Source organism: Oxyura jamaicensis, chromosome 2 (assembly GCF_011077185.1).
Source record: "Oxyura jamaicensis isolate SHBP4307 breed ruddy duck chromosome 2, BPBGC_Ojam_1.0, whole genome shotgun sequence".
NCBI classification, from domain to species: Eukaryota; Metazoa; Chordata; class Aves; order Anseriformes; family Anatidae; genus Oxyura; species Oxyura jamaicensis.
In genome coordinates, this window is record NC_048894.1 from 74,529,103 (window position 1) to 74,547,945 (window position 18,843).

Here is an 18,843-nt window from a genome sequence, read left to right on the forward strand (position 1 = left end):
GAGATCTCTTCTAGCACAAAGACAAGTTTGTCGTTAACAGCTGACATTGTCATTGCAGATGACATTTGGTTTGGGATTAGCATATCATATTCTTCTCTATCAGATCACCTATTTTTTATTTTATTTTTTTAATCAAGAAGCATCATACACATGCTTTCACATCATACCTTTGTACAGGTAAACTTTTAAATATATATTTTTTCCCTTCATTTCTTATCCCCTATATTAACTTTTAATCCAACTATTTTTACCTACTTTATTAACTTTGCTAATGTGTTAGTTTCCCCTATCTTATCTGACCATGCTTTTTCCTATTGAACTCTGTGATCCAGGTCTACATTTTTTTTTCAGTTTTACTCCTGACACCACCATTATTTTTTTCCTCAAGTAGAATGTAATACTTATAACATTTTAGTCAAATTACATATAAACTTAAGTGTTCGTTAGAAATATTGAGAACACAGTTCAGAAAGTTAAAGATGGATTTTAATGAAAGTTGCAGCTAGAAGTGCAATACAAATTTGTTTTGAAAAAAACTTGCAGAGAGAGAGAATAAGACTCCTACAAAATATAATAAAACTTCAAATATTGCAGTAAAGAGTCTAAGAATATACCAGAGAACAGCCAAGTTGGAGTCAAATAGGCTGAAGCATAAGTCCTATCACCCCTACATACATATTCTGTTATAAGATACACAGAGGAAACCTTTACAACTTTAGACAGAAAAAGATGTTATGAAAAAAGATTATAGTGAAAATGACTTCAATTCAAGAATGTTTTCTTTAAAATATTCTATTCTATAGACAGACTTTAGCTGTAAGTTTAAGAGACTAATATATGCATATACTAATCTCAGTGAAAGAATCTGATCTCTAAGATAAGGTCTCAGCTCTACTCTTAGGTTCTTATTTCTCAGCCACCGCAAAAGTATTGAAATGCTATTACCTTAAATTTCTAATCCCAGAAAAAATATTCTTCTATAAACTCATGTTGCTTCTGGTATGCATTTTTTATAACGTTCCCAGGTGCTTTGTAAATAAAACATCCTGTCAGTTAAAAGGAGGAGTGATTTTAAGATCTGAAGATGGTTCGTAAAACCTATTTTTCTTCAGGCACAGCCTAAGGACTGCAAGATAACATTTGTATTATCCTAGCTATTATGAAAGCCCACATGATTATGAAATAAAGAACTTGTACAAAGGAGGGAGAAGACTTTTTAGGTCTGGGTTGTTGCAGAAGCAGGAACTTCTGACTTCCTAAATTAATCTCTTAAAAAAAGCCACTGTTAATTACAAAACATCTTTAGAATGATTTGTGTTCTTGAATAAGAAAATAAATAACAGAAATGAAGAGTAAACCATAAAGCACAAAGAATTGAGAATAAACATCACTACATGTCAGTCATGCCTACTGCTTTTATATGTGTTTTGCTGAAAAGTTTTACAGAACAAACAACAACAAAAAAAAGTGAAAATAAAATAAGGGGTTACTCCCACACAAGAATTTCAACAGTAATACCAGATCCACAAGTTACTCCCCTACCTCCAGTGTAATCACCAAATGCAAGTATGGTTTTACAGTAGTAAGGGAAGTTGCAATATATTATATATTCTATACTTGAAGTCATTAAATTCACGCAAAGAAAATGAAAGAGTATTTAGGGAATCAACTAAAAAATTGAGACAACATTGGAGAAGAATGAGTTTACCAGAACTACTGCAGAGTATTTACCATACGTTTTACTATTTCTAGTTTTTAGGCAGCTATTTAGATAAATCAGTTGTGCATCAAGTCGAATCAACTTTGAATTTACTTAATGAATTAAGTGAACAAATAATTAGCCGCATTGTTTCTTCTGAGTCTTTCCAAATGAGAATCTATCCAATGAAAAGTTAGGATACTGTTATATAAGCTATGGCTTTCTATAGAAATACACTGTTGATATGATCATGTTGGCATTTTCTTAAAGCATAGTAGGTCTCATTAGCATTATATCCCACTATTTACAATTAGTGGTCATAAGACCACTCAAAAAAGCCCCTTGCAGTGGGGATTTATATTTCCCTTGTAATATAATACAAAACCCTGGAATGTTTCTGTAACAAACAACTATGTTTTTCAAAGCATGAGTAAGACACAAATGCAGAATGAGCAGACATTTAAAACCTATATTTTCCACTGTTTACAGTATTTTATCACTGCTGAGTGCCTGAGCATGACAGTCTGTTCCTATTGCTGTTACATGGTCTGTCAGTTTGTGGTAGCTGCCTCTCCTATATTTTCCACTCAGAGCATATGACATCAAAAGCTTTTACTGACAGTTTGGTAGTTTGACAGCAGGGGTATGTTGCTATTTAAAAAACCAAAAACTTAAATTTGCATTTGGAGACAAGCCAAAGTTTGAACCACGTTGGTTGGGGGCAGTTGTGTAAGCCTAAATCTTCCTCCAACAGAGGACCTCACCATCAGCTGCAGAACTTAATGGAGTGCATCAGAACCAAACCAAACCAACCAACCAACCAACAACAACAACAACAAAAAAAAAACACATTTGACCATGAAGCAGACTGCTATAGCTGTATTTAAGTTTGTTACCCTAAATTCCTTACATAAACAATAGAGATTACTATGGCCTATTGTATCTAGGTCATAAGTAATTTCATCATAGAACAGATGTCTAAAATAGGACAAAGTTTTCTTTGCCTCCTTGTCCCTATTAGCTAAAAATGGATCCCATGATGATTAGCATCTATACTTCCAGCTGAGTAAAGTACAGTGACAGTATTTTGTATCTTAAGAAGCATCAAGGTCTTTTGCATCAGGTTTAATACCAATGCCTGTAGTTAAAATATTCACTATAATGAAAGTAGAATCATAGAATATCCTGAGTTGGAAGGATCATCATACAGATCATCAAGTCCAACTCCTCGCACCTCACAGGTCTACCCAAAAGTTTAGACCATGTAGACCAGTTTAGACCAAGTGCACAGTCCAATTGCTTCTTAAATTCAGACAGGCTCAGTGAAGTGACTACTTCCCTGGGGAACCTGTTCCAGTGTGCAGCCACCCTCTTGGTGAATAACCTCTTCCTGATGTCCAGCCTAAACTTCCCCTGCCGCAGCTTGACACTGTTCCCGAGGGTCCTATCATTGGTCAGCACCTGCCCCTCCACTCCCCCTCGTGAGGAAGTTGTAGACTGTGATGTCTTCCCTCAGCCTCCTCTTCTCCAGGCTGAACAGGTCCATTGACCTCAGCCACTCCTCATATATCTTCCCCTCCTAGGCCCTTCACCTTTACTGTAAACTGTTTCAGTTCTTCACTGTTTCCACATTCCTGATTTCTCCAGAAGATAACAAGGAAAGAAAACAGTACCAATGTGGTTTTTTGTTCTTTTTCCTATCTAAATGCACTCCTCCCTGGTTTTCCATGCATCCGTTCCATTTGCCCCCCTTCATCAACATTTTCACATAGGAAAATAATTGTTCTGATCATCATATTAAGACAGTCTCAATAAGTGAATAAGCAGATGGGTAAAAACCTTGATTATTGGGTTCAGAGGGTAGTGATGATTAAGTAATACACAAGTGGTAAATTCTCTACAGGATCTACCCCAGGACTAGTCCTGGTTGATAACTTTATGACCTGGTAGATGTGGAGGAGATAACAGAGGGCATGCTGGTCATATTTTCAGATAACAAATTGGTGTGAACCAATCTATACACTTGGAGGCAAGCCTGTCATCCAGAGGTACCTAGACAGGCTGGAGGAGCACACCAACAGGAAACCCCTGAAACTCAGCAAGGACAAAGGTGACCCTGGGCAGGAAGCATCAGTGCAAGGACAGAAGCTGGTACTGTCCACATCTGCTCAGCAATTACATTTCATCAAGATACTGCATCCAATCTTAGGCCCTCAAGCACAAGAAGAGCATCAATAAACTGGAGCTCAGGGAAGGGTCACCAAGCTAACTCAGGCCTGGAACACTTGTCCTGGGTGCAGAAGGTGACATGGACCAGGGTTTGGATCTGGAGAAGAGAATACACTGGGGGAACCTAAGCAGTCTGCCCATACCTAAATGGCAGTTACAGGAAAGAAAGAGGCAGGCTCTATATAGAGGTTCATAGTGATTAAAGGAAACAGAGGAAGTTCAGATTGGATATAAGGGAAAAAAAAAAAAAATGTCTAAGGAAAGGCGAGCAGCAGAACAGGGTGCTCAGAGGGGCTGTACAATCTCTGTCCTCAGATGTTTTCAAGTCCAAACTGGATAAAGACCTACCCAGCCTGAAAAACCGACCCTGCTTTGGCCAGGCAGTTGGACAAGAGACCTCCTGGAGTCTCTTCAAGCCTGAGCGACCCTATCCTATGGTTCTGTAAACTATTACTATAATCCTTCTCCAAGTGATAGGGAAGCTAACAGGGAAACGTACTATACTGAACCTCATTCTCACCAACAAGGAGGGACTGGTGGAGAATGTGGAGCTCAATGGCAGCCTTGGCTGTAGTGACCATGAAATGGTGCAGTTCAGGATCCTGAAGGCAGCAAGGAGGGTGCACAGCAAGCTCACTATCTTGAACTTTGGGAGAGCAGTCCTCTTCAGGGAACTGCTTGGTAGACTATCACGGCACGAAGCCCTCAAGGGAAGAGGGGCCCAGGAGAGCTGGCTAATATTTGAGGATCACCTTCTCCATCACAGCTTCTGTGCTGTACCCATTTTACTGTAGAATGAAACCTTGCTTTCTGCTACTTCTTGACATTAGTAACGGATTTGCAAAGCTTAACTTTTATAGTCACACACTGCTGAACATGAAATACATTATGGGTTTATAACTCTAGAACTGACCCCCACAACAAATAGCATAACTAACCTCCTATGGAAATCTTGCTGTCTTTCACTCCTCGGAAGAATAGATAGTTTGAAGGGAAAAGAGACTTGAGGAAATCTAAGGTTAATTTAAACAGTGGTATGTGTATGAAACATCTGAGGAATTTATAATGTTAAGTTTCTGGCAGGAATAGATTAATAGAAGAGCAAGTGCTGAAAGGAGTATGATTAATAGTTTCACATGACTAATTCATTACATTGCATATGATGCTGTTATATATTGCCTTGCAGGTTCTCTTATAATACAGGCACATTTTTTATTCTGAAGAAAATGCTGTGCCATGCAGTTTTCTGCTGCAATTGCTGTGCATGCCAGCTGTGACAGGCACTGCCTGCTACTTGGGAGCTTTTACTTTACTTCAGCTTCCTGCAGTGATGATACTCCAATTACAGATGCTCTCCAGGAACAGCTCATTCCACTGAAGCTTCTGAATAAGAGTATTGTTATGGCTACATGCTAACATCTTTCACTCAAGAACTGATGTGTAGGTGCAGGAGAGGATCCAATGCTAACAAAATACCGGGTTGTCAGCTTCCATTTTAATCCTAATCCAACCACACAAATCCTCCCAAGGACTGTTTCCCTGCAGCCCAAGTAAGGAGGAAGGAGCCAGGGTCACAGCACACATTGGATAACTTAATACACTTAACCATTTACAAATGAAGTAGAAATTTAGATTTCTCTTCAAAGGTTTAGAAGCCAAATAGTAGTCTTTCCTCAAACCAGAAGATTTCCTTCTGTGGATGATTTTATATATACCGAAGGGTTTGTTTGTTTGAAATTAGAAACTCAGAAAGTCTAGATTCATTCTGCAGAATCTACTGGAGAAACATTCACTGTTGTTTGTACACAAGAAAAAATAATGAAAATGTTATCAGTTTTGTAACCAAACACTTTCACTTTTCTAAAAACACATGCAGAATTTTTCCAAACGGATTGAAAACAAACAATGTATATGAATTTAGAGACAAATGAGTCAAATTAATTGGTAAAATATTAATGAAACAATAGTAATTGGAAGTTACTTAACATCCCTTGGCTAGATGCTCTAGAAATCGCAGTCTTACGACTGAGCAATGTTTCACTGATTTAACAACAACAAAAAAATCAATATGTTGCTCATGAGGGAAAAAAATACTCTAATAAATTCCCAGAAGACATACGTAATGTGAGAGCACTGAATACGAAACAAGTTATAAACAGAGGGAAAAAAAAATAATGGAAAAGGAAGCAGAGAACACTAGAATTAAATGGTTATCAAAACTAAAGATACTAAAAACAACCCCCTCCATCTTATTTATTAAGTTAGAAACAAAAGAAATCAGCATAATTTAAGTGCATTTTTAGATAAAGATGATAGCTGCATTTCATAGAACAAGCAGAAAATGAAGTATGTTTTACAAGTTTGTAAGATGTGATGTTGTAACATCACAGGATCAAGTTGCAACCACAACCCTCATGTTGGGAAATTGCTCCCAGGTAGCTCGCATCCAAGACAACTGTTTCCAGAGGGAAGCTGGGGCAGGAGCACTGAGGTTCAGCAACATTTTACAAACTAGCCAAGTTCCAAAACCTGTGGAAGAGAGCTAAAATTTTGCCTATGCATAAGCAAATGATGAAGTCTGCACAGTAACAACTTGTCAGCCTGATATTGATCCTGGGTAAAATACTGAATGGCTGATACAAGGCTATTAAAATAATTAATACAAGTGCTGAAGAATTAAAGGATTAAAATGTAATTAATGCCAGTCAAGAGGAGATAACAGCAACATTACTTCTGATCAAAATATATCAAGTTATTTCCTGTTATTTACTTACTGCACTGCTTAGCAACTGACATTGTTGCGTAATATTTCAATTAAAAGGACTCACAAAAATTAGCAACATGTAAGTAGATTAAAAAGCTGATAAATATTTCCTTGGTCTTTCTGTAGGAAGGAATAATAGTCAGAGTGTGTTTTTAGCAGGATTTCAGAGATCAGTTCTAATCCCATTATTGCTTAACATTTTGTCAAAGACCTGGAAGAAAATACACATTAATCACTAATAACATTTATAAATGACATGAGAAATAGGGAAAATAATGAAAAGGACAGATCGCTAATCCAAAGTGATCTAGAATGCCTGATAAATGGGGCACAAGCTAACAGCACAAGTGCCTTGATAACTAATAGTAAGGTCACAAATTAAGGAGGTCAAAGGACTCTAGAGAAGAGTTTTTCTGAAAAGGCTTTTGGGAACTGATCAGTAATCAGTACAACTGAAAATTTCTGTGTAGCATTTAATAAGCATTGCATAGAACTAATAGCATTTCTTTGATATTCACCATTAAGCCAAACAAGAAATTGGCCTTGCTGCTTTGAGCTAGCCAAGGTGAATTAGGTTTCACTTCCAATGCACTGGCTGCCTTGTACCCTATTACCTAGTGCCGTTTAGAAGAGTTGAACAGCTGTAACTGCTGGCTGCTGACTCTGCCTCGATGCCCATGTAAAAATCAATGGTCTCTTCACCATTCCAGATGAACTATTCAATCAGATCAGTTTGAAACGCAAAGTGTAAGAAAGTGAGCATATAGGAAAGACTTCCATATAAATGCAATGTGTTCTACCAGTGCTCATGTTAGGACTTTCTGGGCACAAATATTAGATAGAAGTTTTAGACTGAACTCCACAGACAGAATTTCATAACTTGAGTTGTATCTCTGCCTTAGTTTCTCCACACTGTCAACAATGAAGTTATGGTTTAGTAATGATTTCTCATGCAGTCAAATGCCCATTTTACATACATGCAGCTAAGGACAGCCAGAAATAAGTCTGAATACAGCTGGAATGCATAGAAATATTGCTACTAGGATAGTCCCTTTCCCTCAACATGGAACAAAAAGTATCAGCATTTTAGGAAGTTTGCTTAGAATTAAGCTGATTAAATTTAAAATTAAAGGGAAAAGATAAAGGCATATGCTTATAAGATAAAACTTTACACACGACTTACAATACAGTATTCAAATGCAGCTCAGGAGCTACAACTTATGCTTTTACAAATCACTGTAAAGGTTTACCATGTACTCATCTTCGCAGACCCATTTAAGTAAAGCCAACATTGTGTAGCTGCAATTGCTGCTTAGGTTCCTAAGAAATAAGCTACTGTGGAGGATATTTGTATCAAACTATTAGCTAATTTCTGTAATCTATTTCCACAGCTGTGTTTGCACAACTCTTTAGTTTTGGTGAGAGCATTAGTATTATAATTAATATGCAATCAATTTATTTGGGGAAAAAAAAAAAAAAAAAAGCATCCACATCACAGAAAAACAAATTTCTTAAGGCCCACAGAGATGTGATTTCTGACCTATTATGCTTCCTACTATCTTAGAAGTCAGACTTCTTTGCCATATTAAAATCAGATTCATGTATTAGCAGTGAGTTTCAGACATTTGTTCTGTATGCCATCTGTACATCAACAGCTGTCTTCTCATTTTAGGAAATATTTACCTTGTGCATGGGCTACAATATAGACACAAGAAACCAGAATACTAACCAGAAACAGACATCTGTTCTGACTAAATTAAAGAGTCCACCTCAACAGAATAACTTTTTCCAATCATCAGAATTAATCATAAAGAACAAAACGGTAACAAATCAGATGAAGGGTTTATATCAATTTTCTCCCCAGCCTCTCATGATGTCCAACAGGGAACAGGTAGGAAAGAATAACAGTGTACACTTAATGATAATTCCCTGAAACACTTTGTAGTTTACAATAGTTTGTGATTCAGACTACAAAGGAGACATCCACGAGCTTCTACAATTTTCCTAATCTTTTAGACCCCTAAGGCAAGAAGTTTCCCTTCGTAAAATCATATCCACTCTATTTTATTCATCTGTGTTTACTAATTTGACTTTGAGCTCAAATTTGAATTTGAGCTTCCATCAATTAGCCCTGCACCGATAGCATAATCACTAGCCTGTAGTCTCCCAGATTACTGGTGTATATATATATATATGGCACTTTATATATATATATATGGCACTATAAAAAATAATATATATATATATATTATAAATTATATATATATATATATATATTTAAAGTGCCATATTTAGCCTCTTCCTGGCCCCTCAAAACATTGTGGCTTTAAGTTTGAGAAAGCCAAACTGTGGTAAACTTTTCTTTTTTCCCCCTGAGTTGCTTTAGAAATCCTTGGAGTAATAGAGGATATTTGCCAATTTCTTGTTTATGTTCTCTATCTGTTCCATAAACCCTTCTACTAACTCTTCCATTTAACAGGTTCCCTGACATTAAAAACAGGATTTCAGTGTGGAAACTCCTTAAGTTCCTCAATGATGAACAGTAATGCAACCCCTCCCATAAACTCCTTTACTGTGGTCTTACCCTCTTTGATGAAGGCCTAAGAAGCGGACTTAATTAGCTATACAAACTTTGTCAGCTTTCCTCCTTGTGATGGCTTTAGAAAAGATTTAACTGCACTTCACACCTTTTGAAAGTTATTCCTTTAACTCCTTGGGTTTTGCCTCAGTATTTTGCATGCATCTTAGAGTTTCTGATCCTTTCTGTTTTCCCTTTCCTTTGATTTGCATCAAATATCAACAAATTTAAAGACAAATTGCACATACAGACCTAGTACTTTAACAATCTCAAGCTGCTTTGGATTTCCTATTGTGTATTGGCACTTAAATTCTTAACACTAAAGACTTCAATTACTTTCCTTGAAAAATCTCAATAGCTGAAGTAAATATAATACTTTAAGGTAAAATAAACTTTTGATCATTTAAAGCAACAACTGTGATCATTTTGTTGTAATACCATATTTAAGATAAATGAATAGATATTAACTGTGATCAAAACTAGTGAACAAGATACAACAGTTTGATATGTTTTAAAACAAGCTTGGTTAGGTTTTAGGGATGAATGATCTCATGATTTAAAGGACAAATAATGTTGCTATCAAAGCATTGAAACATCATGGGACATACTATTTCAGAGTGCAGGTTACCTACCCTGACTGCACTGTGCAATTTAGAAAGATTTTTCAAATTAAATCAATTTTCGGAAGAATACAGCTTCATCTATATATATACTTATATTTTAAATGGGGCTAAATATCAGAGCCAAAAATCCCAGTCACAGAACAGTGCTACAGAGCTATACTGCTTCCCGTACCTCAGTTTCTATGCATTATACAACATCATGCACAAAGACACTGGCTTAGCTGCAGCTAGCTAGAATATCTTCTCATGCAGTACAGAATGAAGCTGTGCAACACAGACGCTACTGTATGCACTGCCAGTACGTTTTTACTTTTGTATCTGTACTGTGTGGTAACAGCATCACTTCGATCGATTGTGTGTTCACGTACTATGACACCAACATAAAATAAAGTCCCAACTGGAAATCGATCCTATCTATTCTGAAGAGAGACTCTGGTCTATTCACATACCGTGGCAAGAGCTGTCACATCAGACTGCTAAAAGTCCCTTTCATTTGTCTTCTGATCTTGGAGAAGTTGTTTCATTTGCCAGTGCTGCTACGATTTAGCTACACAATCAGCCCTGATCTGAGTTTGGTAAGCAGGAAGCTCTGCAGCAGCTTCACAGTAGCACACCATATGGAATTAGAGCTGTTTGTCACATTGGGCAATACCAAGAGGAAGGTTATTGCCTCTTTATCCACTGTCTTCCCAATTAAGTCTAATTTTGGTTGACAAATAGTAGCATACTAAAAAATAAAAAAATAAAAATCAGGCAAAAATGCAAGAAAAGGGAAGCATCCTTGGTTTAACAGAGCATCTTGGAAACCAAGCACTGGTGGGTGAGCTGACATTTACAGACAGTACCAAACATTAGACATACATCCCCTGTTCTACGACTGCACTGTATATATTAATCTATGCAGAAAATACTTGAGACTTTACAGTATGGATTTATCCTTAGTTTGCAAACCTACCTGAAATATCTCAAGCTAAGAACCTACATTTGTCAGAGGACAAGTAAAAACGGAGCTGTTAGTAATACAACATCATAGCCAGAATTATTATTACTTTTGTTTGTTTGGTTTTTTCAGTTCAGTGGCCAAAGAAAAAAGCACAGAGGAAAAAATAAACAAGCTGTAACTAAAAAATCGTATTTGTGGGCAGTTATTTTATTCAGCCCCAAAGAACAATAATGAACTTTTTCAGTAAAAGCAAGGAAAATTTATAAAGAGTATTAAACTGTCATAGCCAAGTCACAATAGAAACATTAGCACCCCTACACATACATCCCTTTGTAAAGATAATCCAGCTCTGAAAAACAAAGGGTTTTATCCTCTTTTCTGCTCACCTCAAGCATTTGACCTCAGGCTCATATTCCAGCAGGGGTATCTATGGCACTGGGTAACTCAATAGTTGGGGGATGGTAAAAAAACAAACAAACAAACAAACAAAAAACTTTAAGGCTTTTCTATTTTGTGTATTTCATTCAATATTTTTTTCAACATGAAATATTTTAGCTTAGGTTTAAAACATTCTCCAGTACATGGAGAATTAAGTGATGTCTCATTGGTTCAAAGGAAAGGTAAAGGAACTGCCCTGAAGAAAGGAAAATTTAATTTTATAACTTAAAAGTTAAAATACATTTTTAGCCAGTCTCTCCTGTTCTTCTCAATCCAATTAACCATACAGTAGGAAGAGAAGTATTGATAGCATCTCTTTCCTTCATTTGGTAGTATTCAAATTTCTAGAAAAACACAGCCAGAAACTGAAACTTCACGTAGAAATAACTAAATGAGCCATTTAGAATGTTGTGTTCCTTTTGTGTATGCACAGAAGCATTTAGTGCATCCCATAGTAATTTTGAGTTTACACTTTTAGCAAAGTCTATCATTATATTTTGCTCCTGGAACTAGCAAAAAAAGCAAACGCATGCCAGAAAGCAGTAGAGAATCCTGTCCTACACAACTATTTATCTCAAACAGGTATCAAGGGAACAAAAAATAGGAACTGAATCTCAATTCAAACCACAAAGGAAGACCAATGATAAATCATTAGCAATGTAAAAATCAGCAAAGTATCCATAATTATTGTCTAACTAGTGTTCAGTTTTCTCCCCCGTAAGAGTACTGCATATATGCAAGATTCTTGAGGATATAACTGAGCATTGTTTTCCCCTTGTTTCAAGTTACCCAACAACTTTAGCATCTGGTGAAAAATTCCTTTTCATAGTAGCTGGTCTGAGTGTAGTTCATGGATCCTGATATTTAACTTTAGACATGCTACCAGCACTTAATGAGAACTAGTTTGTGGATAAAAAAAAAAAAAAAACTAGAGATTGATGATTGATTTTCCACAAGACAACTTTATCAAATCATTAGGTTCTGTGCTTCTAACTAGGACCTCTCTAATTAGCTAGCAGCCTAAACTGAGTCTATCACCTCAGTCTTATCACCATTAACTGTCTAGATTTTTCAAATAGCATGTTAAGGTGTTTGAGTTTAGCCTTTCCTGATATTAAATTGATAAAATGTCAAGTTAATTCTTTGTAATTTATAAATGTTTGCAATGATGCATATCCTAGTTACATAGTATATGCCTATGATTAATATTTCAAATTGAAAGTATATACTCAATAATACTTTAATGTAAGTAGAACTGATGTATGGTTGTATTTGTAATATCTTTGTAGTGAGAATCATTATAAGATTATAATATCATGCCTGAAAAACATTGTGGGAATGCAAACACGCAGTAATGTTTAGGGAAGAGTATTGAGAGAGAAGAGTCTGTTAGAAGGACACACTAAAATAAGCAAAAAAGATGGGAGCTGCTGGAGATGTTACCTGTTTCTGAAATACTCTTCAGAAGTACAGGAAGGAATATGAAATACAGGCTCATCACTCTACTATAGAAAGCGAAAAACACCTATAACAAAGCCATGGGAAGAGGATCTTCCCCCTTGTTTTGAGAAAAGGACCATCAACTGTTTGCTGGTTTGACAGCTTTCTCCTATCCCTGAGCTGGGATGCCCCACCCTTAGAGAAAGAGGGAACCAGGTCCAACCCAGCAGCTGGGATGCTGAGCACTAACTAGCCATGGTATCTTTTGGAGTGGGCTGTTTGGGGGGGGACATTGGTTCAAGAAGAGAGGGTTACCGAAAGCAGCCCTTTGCACATCACTCTTTAGTGATCATCAGGCTTTGTGGGTACTAGAAATTTCTCACAAAATGCATAAAAATATATGCTATATATATCAGCTGTGACTTAACCACTTCAGTGCAGAACTGACTAACATTATACCAAAATGAATAGACAGACTTTCCTTCAGCACTATTTCCAAGTGGTTAACAACAGTCCACAGCTCTGACACCCAAATTTGAAGGTGGATGGTAAAGTCCCATTTAATATTTGAATTACTTATTATTCAAGAAACTACATTCCTATGGTATTTGTAGTCAACACCTATAAATGTATTCTCAGAGCTTCTGCACTTATCACCACAGTATCTGTGTCACATTTACATTTAAATTGGTCTTCACTCCATGTAGTTTCAGTGCTTCAGATGCACAAAAAAAATCCTAGGAATTACATATTAAATTCTCAATAGTTGTTTTGGGAAAGTACAAACAGCTGAAGCTTATCTTGGGAGTTTTTCTTGAAGGAAGTTACAAACACCTGGAATCTACACCAAGATATTTATGAAGCCATATTAACATTGAGCTAGCTAATTAAAACAGTACTGTTTCCTGCAGCACAGTACTTCGTGATTCTAGACCTGGGCAAGATCTAGACCCTGGCTTTTGGCAGAGGAAAGCATCTGTTACCCACACCAAGCCTCTCAGGTCATTTGCAGCCCTGCAGCATTCTGAGTAACACAGAACCTAGTTTCCCTGTCTCATAAAGTGGAGGAGAAAGCTGTTGGCAACTGATTAAAAGGTACTTTTGAAGAAGCCAGCATGCTCAGTTTCTGAAAATGATGTTACCCTGCCTATCTATTAGCATTAAATCTGAAGCAAAATATACGAAACAAGATAGGTAATCTGTGTTCTGATACCTGTAGGAAAGTCACCACATACAAATGAGGCCTATTTCTATACAAGGTCTTTTCTTGCTGTACACAGAAGTCTAGATTTAAAGAGTTTACCTCAGATACTCTCCTTCCACTTTCTTTCATTACCAATTACATTAGATAGAATTAAATGCTTTAATACTTCTGCAACACTTCTCTCTCTTCATGTAACCATCTCTCATCACATGCACTGAAATAACACTATGAACAATTTCTTCCTTTCTATGTTTCTTACCATGGTTTCCATCATCCTCTTCCAAGCTACAAACACAATCACAGTAGCAGCTCCCCAGGGGCAGTCAGGGTATGGTGTTCTACATGCATTAGTACTCTACTCTGAAGTATCAATTTGTTCAAGAACTTAGGGATCTTAAACTCAGGAATATTATCTATAAAGAGCAATATATTCATCATTTTAGTAAAGGGACTGTAACTGGCCACTACTCCTACATGCAGGATTTTTTTTTCTGCTTCTGATGTGGTAAGCTATGACTTACATACACTGCTGTATTTAAAGTGAACAGGTTTTAAGTAAATCTTAATTCATCATCATTCACATGCTTTAGGCACAGCCAGGAGCTACTTAACAGTAACTGAGAGGCTTGTCAGTAAAATACAGCTATTGGAAAACTTACCTTTTGGGGAATTTGAGATAACCTGGAAAGAAAAATCCTGACCCTTCACGAGGCAACTGTAGGTTACATTCTAAATGAAAGATAGTTTCTGCTTGTAAATAGTAGGTCTAGTGAAAACCATTTGATAGGGGGAAAAGTTAGGATAGATGAATAAAATATTAGGGTTCAGGAGAGAAATCTCCAGGTAAAGTTGTTTTGTAACCACTTATTGCAGAATTCCTCCCCCTCCAAAGACATTTAGTAAAGGACACTTTAATAACCTGATAGCTATTCAGGCAGCAATACAGAAGTGTAGGAATTGAGATCTAGGTCCTCTGTGTTGTCAAGCATGACAGAAAGCAGCTATCATGCAATCTTAAACACTCCCTTTTGAATGGAAACATCAAAGCTCTACTTCAACATTAGTACCAGTTTTGAATCAGCATACTAGTAGTTAGATAACAAGTCCAGCTGTCCATCCTCATTAAATACAATTTAAAACATATTCCAAAAAAAAAAAAATGTATGCAAGATAATCACTGTAATCTTGAAACTGAGTACTTAAAACAGTTGATCAAAGAGACTGTATCACTACAGAGCACAGTTCCCATGAGTTCCTACACTTGACAGTCACCATCTATATCACAAAGCATAATGCTATCACCTGCTTGCTCTTCAGATTTTTTCACCTGTGCTTATGAAGTATGATAGAAGACAAACTTTTAAAAAGCAGTATATAAAGTTGTTCCTCCTGCAAAGTGAATTGCTCAAATTATTTATAGCTTTCTTCAGAGCCACGTTCTCCATGTTACTGGATTGCTAAAGAATTTGAAAGAGTATGAGAGATCAGCCACTCTCAATTTTTGTTTTACAAATGGAAGCTGATATATATATATATATATATATATACACACATATATATATAAAACATTGCTATCAACTGTATAAGACAGTTTCATGCTCCAACTCTGAAACAGAAAGTTTGCTTTTGATTTTAGAACTTAGTTTGCACAAACTAATGACTATTCTGTTTTAAAAAGGTGATCATTATTAACAATTTTAACTTTTGTGCAGATTAACTGACTTTGGAAAAAGCTTGTTACAATTAGTTATTTCATATAAATATTGCATGTGCTTAATCCAAGCACTCTGATATCATTCCCTAGTAAAAAACATTTCCTCTTAGTGATAATTACTATGTCTTGCTAAAGCTTAACACAGATAACACCACATAACATTGGATAAAGTAAATATGCATGCAGAACCAGTATAACTGTTTAAATAATTCATTCAATTCTGTTAGCTTCTTCAGTATCTCTCCATGTAGCTTCTGGAAAACACTAAGATTAACATTTGTTTTCAAAAACAACCTGTAAGCGTCCAGAGATAAGAAACAAAGCCATGCCATGAAGAATGAACAGCAGTTCTATGGCTCTAATTAGCACAGCCCATAAAGCTAAAAGCTTAGAACAGTTTAGAACAACTTCAGAACCACCAGCACAACCCTTTGCAGCACAAAAGAGCTGCTAAAGGGGGATTCAGACTCAGACTGTTATTAAAGCTTCATGGGAACATCAGAAGTACTGGTGCCACCTACCATCTTAGCTGATGATACATGCTTTAAGTCAGTTTTATATTAACAGCAGTTATCGTACTTACCTCCTCTCTCGGTTTGTTAAGTACACATGATGCTGATGTGTATGTATGACATCAGTATAACAGATTTTCATACATCTTTGACAAATTATTTTGCTATCTCTCCTCCACCTCCAGCATGCCATTTTTTGGGACATCCCTGAAGTACTGTTTTTGGAAGCAGTGTCTCAGCAACCATAACCAAACACCAAGCAAAGAACATTTCAAAACATTTCATTAAATCCTGTTTCACTACGTCCCAGGCCAAGAGCTTACACAGCTTGTTTTTCAAACTTTTTTTTTATTATTATTTTTTATATATTTTTTAGAAAAAAAAAATAAACAAACAAACATACATTAACACTAAGACAGACCTACTAGGTTGAGTTCCATAACACAACCCAAGGAAGAAAAGAAGTTAGCATTAGTAATTATTTTTGCTACCAAAAAACACCAATTTCAGGACAGAACCTTGTTTTTCAGACCCCTACTATGCAGACCCTCCATGCAAAAGAAAATAAATAAGCAAACACACAAACCACCACAACACCAAAGAGCTTCCAGATGCATTTTAATGCAAGAGCCAGTAGACATGCTGTTAAACACCTCCACCTCCAACAGAACAAAGTCTAGAACAAAATGAAAATTAATTCTTTTCATCACTGAAGACGTTGGCTAGAAACACAAGAAATAGTAGAATTCTTCTCGCAGGCTACAATTAAGACTAGGTGTCCTACCTCTCCTCTGGGAAGCTCCAGCAAGGCTGTATCAAGGCACAACAGACCCAGTCTCAGCTAGGGATATCCTACAGTATCTCACTCAAGTTTTTCTCACTGTTAACAAATTTAACAGCTGTACCAGACCACAAATGCTAATAAATACAATTCTGTTATCTCTGCTAAAGTGCAACAGGTCTTATATCAACTTCAAACTTCAAAACAAAGAAACTCAGCACCTTAGCTGTGGTTGTGGTGACTACAGCAGGTTTCACCTCATTTGCTGAGCAGTTTGGTGACTGGTGCCTTTCACTCAAGCTCAGGGGATATCGCTGCCAACAGAAGAGAGCAGTCCAAATGGATCTGGAGAGCTGGGGCAACACTGGTTGCTGCCAACAGGTCCTATGGCACAGCAAAGCTGTGAACCAGGGCCAGCCCAGGTCAACACAGCAGGAGACAGCTACCGAGATCAGGATCCAACAGCAATCTAATGCCAACATAATCAATTAAAATCAATTAAGGCACCACTCAACACCTGACACACTTTAAGTTAGTTCTGGCCTAGAGAGGCAGGCTGTGGTAGCAAACATTTAAATAAATTTGAAAAATAAAAAAATAAAAAGAGAGAGAGAGAGAGAGAAGAAAAGGGAAAAGAGAGAAGAAAAGAGAAAAAGAGGGGGAGGGGAGGGGAAGGGGCTTCTCAGAAAGCTAGTTCCAGTGAAAGCCCCTGAGAAATGAAAAAGGGCTGAAGGGTTGAGATAAGGACATGGGGATCACTCTACAATTACCATCGTGGGCAAAACAGACTTAACATAGGAAGATTAATAAAGTTTATTACATATTGCTGATGGGCTGGAGCGGTGAGAAATAAAGAAACAAGCTGGGGACATCTTACCCCATCCACTCTCTTCCATCACTTCCCTGCCCTGAGTGGCATGGGAGTGGGGGCGGGGGTGGGAGTGGGGACTGCAGTAGGTCTGTTGTGCTTCATTTCCACTGCTCCTTCACAGTCACTCCTGTTCTGGCATAGGGTCCAGCCTGTTGGGTGCCGTCCTTCCTGGACTATGTGGGTTTCTCCATGGACAGTGGCTCTTTGGGACCTGTTCCCACTGTGAGTCTGTGTTGCAGGTTCCATCTGTTGGGAGTGGGTTGCTCCAGCTTGGGACCCCCACCGGCAGCAGATCTGGGATGACCATGAGCCAGCACTGCTTAGTAGATCGAGACAGGTTCTCCTCTCCTTCTACTCTGCCCTGGTGAGACCACATCTAGAATACTGCGTCCAGTTCTGGGCCCCTCAGTTCAAGAAGGACAGGGAACTGCTTGAGAGAGTCCAGCGCAGAGCCATGAGGAAGATTAAGGGAGTGGAGCATCTCCCTTACGAGGAAAGGCTGAGGGAGCTGAGTCTCCTTAGCCTGGAGAAGAGGAGACTGAGGGGTGACCTTATTCATGTTTATGAATATGTAAACGGTGACTGTCAGGAGGACAGAGCTAGGCTCTTCTTGGTGACATCCAATGATGGGACATGGGGCAATGGGTGCAAGCTGGAAACAGGAGGTTCTGTTTAAATATGAGACAAAACTTTCTTATGGTGAGGGTGACAGAGCACTGGAACAGGCTGCCCAGGGGGATTGTGGAGTCTCCTTCTCTGGAGACTTTCAACTTCCGCCTGGACACATTCCTGTGTGATATGATTTAGGTGTTCCTGCTCTGGCAGGAGGATTGGACTAGATGATCTTTCAAGGTCCTTTTCCCTAACATTCCATGATTCTGTGATATTCCAGAGCATATGGCATCATGCTGAACAATAAATATGGGGGGAGTTGGCCAGGGAGGTGGTGCTGCTGCTTGGGGTCTGGCTGGACATCGGTCAGCAGGAGGTAAACCATTGCCTTGGGCATCATTTGCTTTGTATTTCCCCTTTTTTGTTCTTCTTCCT

At 37.6% G+C, this 18,843-nt stretch overlaps 1 long non-coding RNA gene across 1 annotated transcript; it reads left to right on the top strand.

Moving 5' to 3' along the window:
• The first annotated feature begins 1,127 nt into the window (after positions 1-1,127).
• On the top strand, positions 1,128-18,640 carry LOC118161172. Its single transcript, XR_004747889.1, has 3 exons — positions 1,128-1,142; positions 1,975-1,977; positions 18,290-18,640. It is a non-coding gene; the product is annotated as an uncharacterized LOC118161172 (long non-coding RNA).
• Positions 18,641-18,843: the final 203 nt, after the last annotated feature.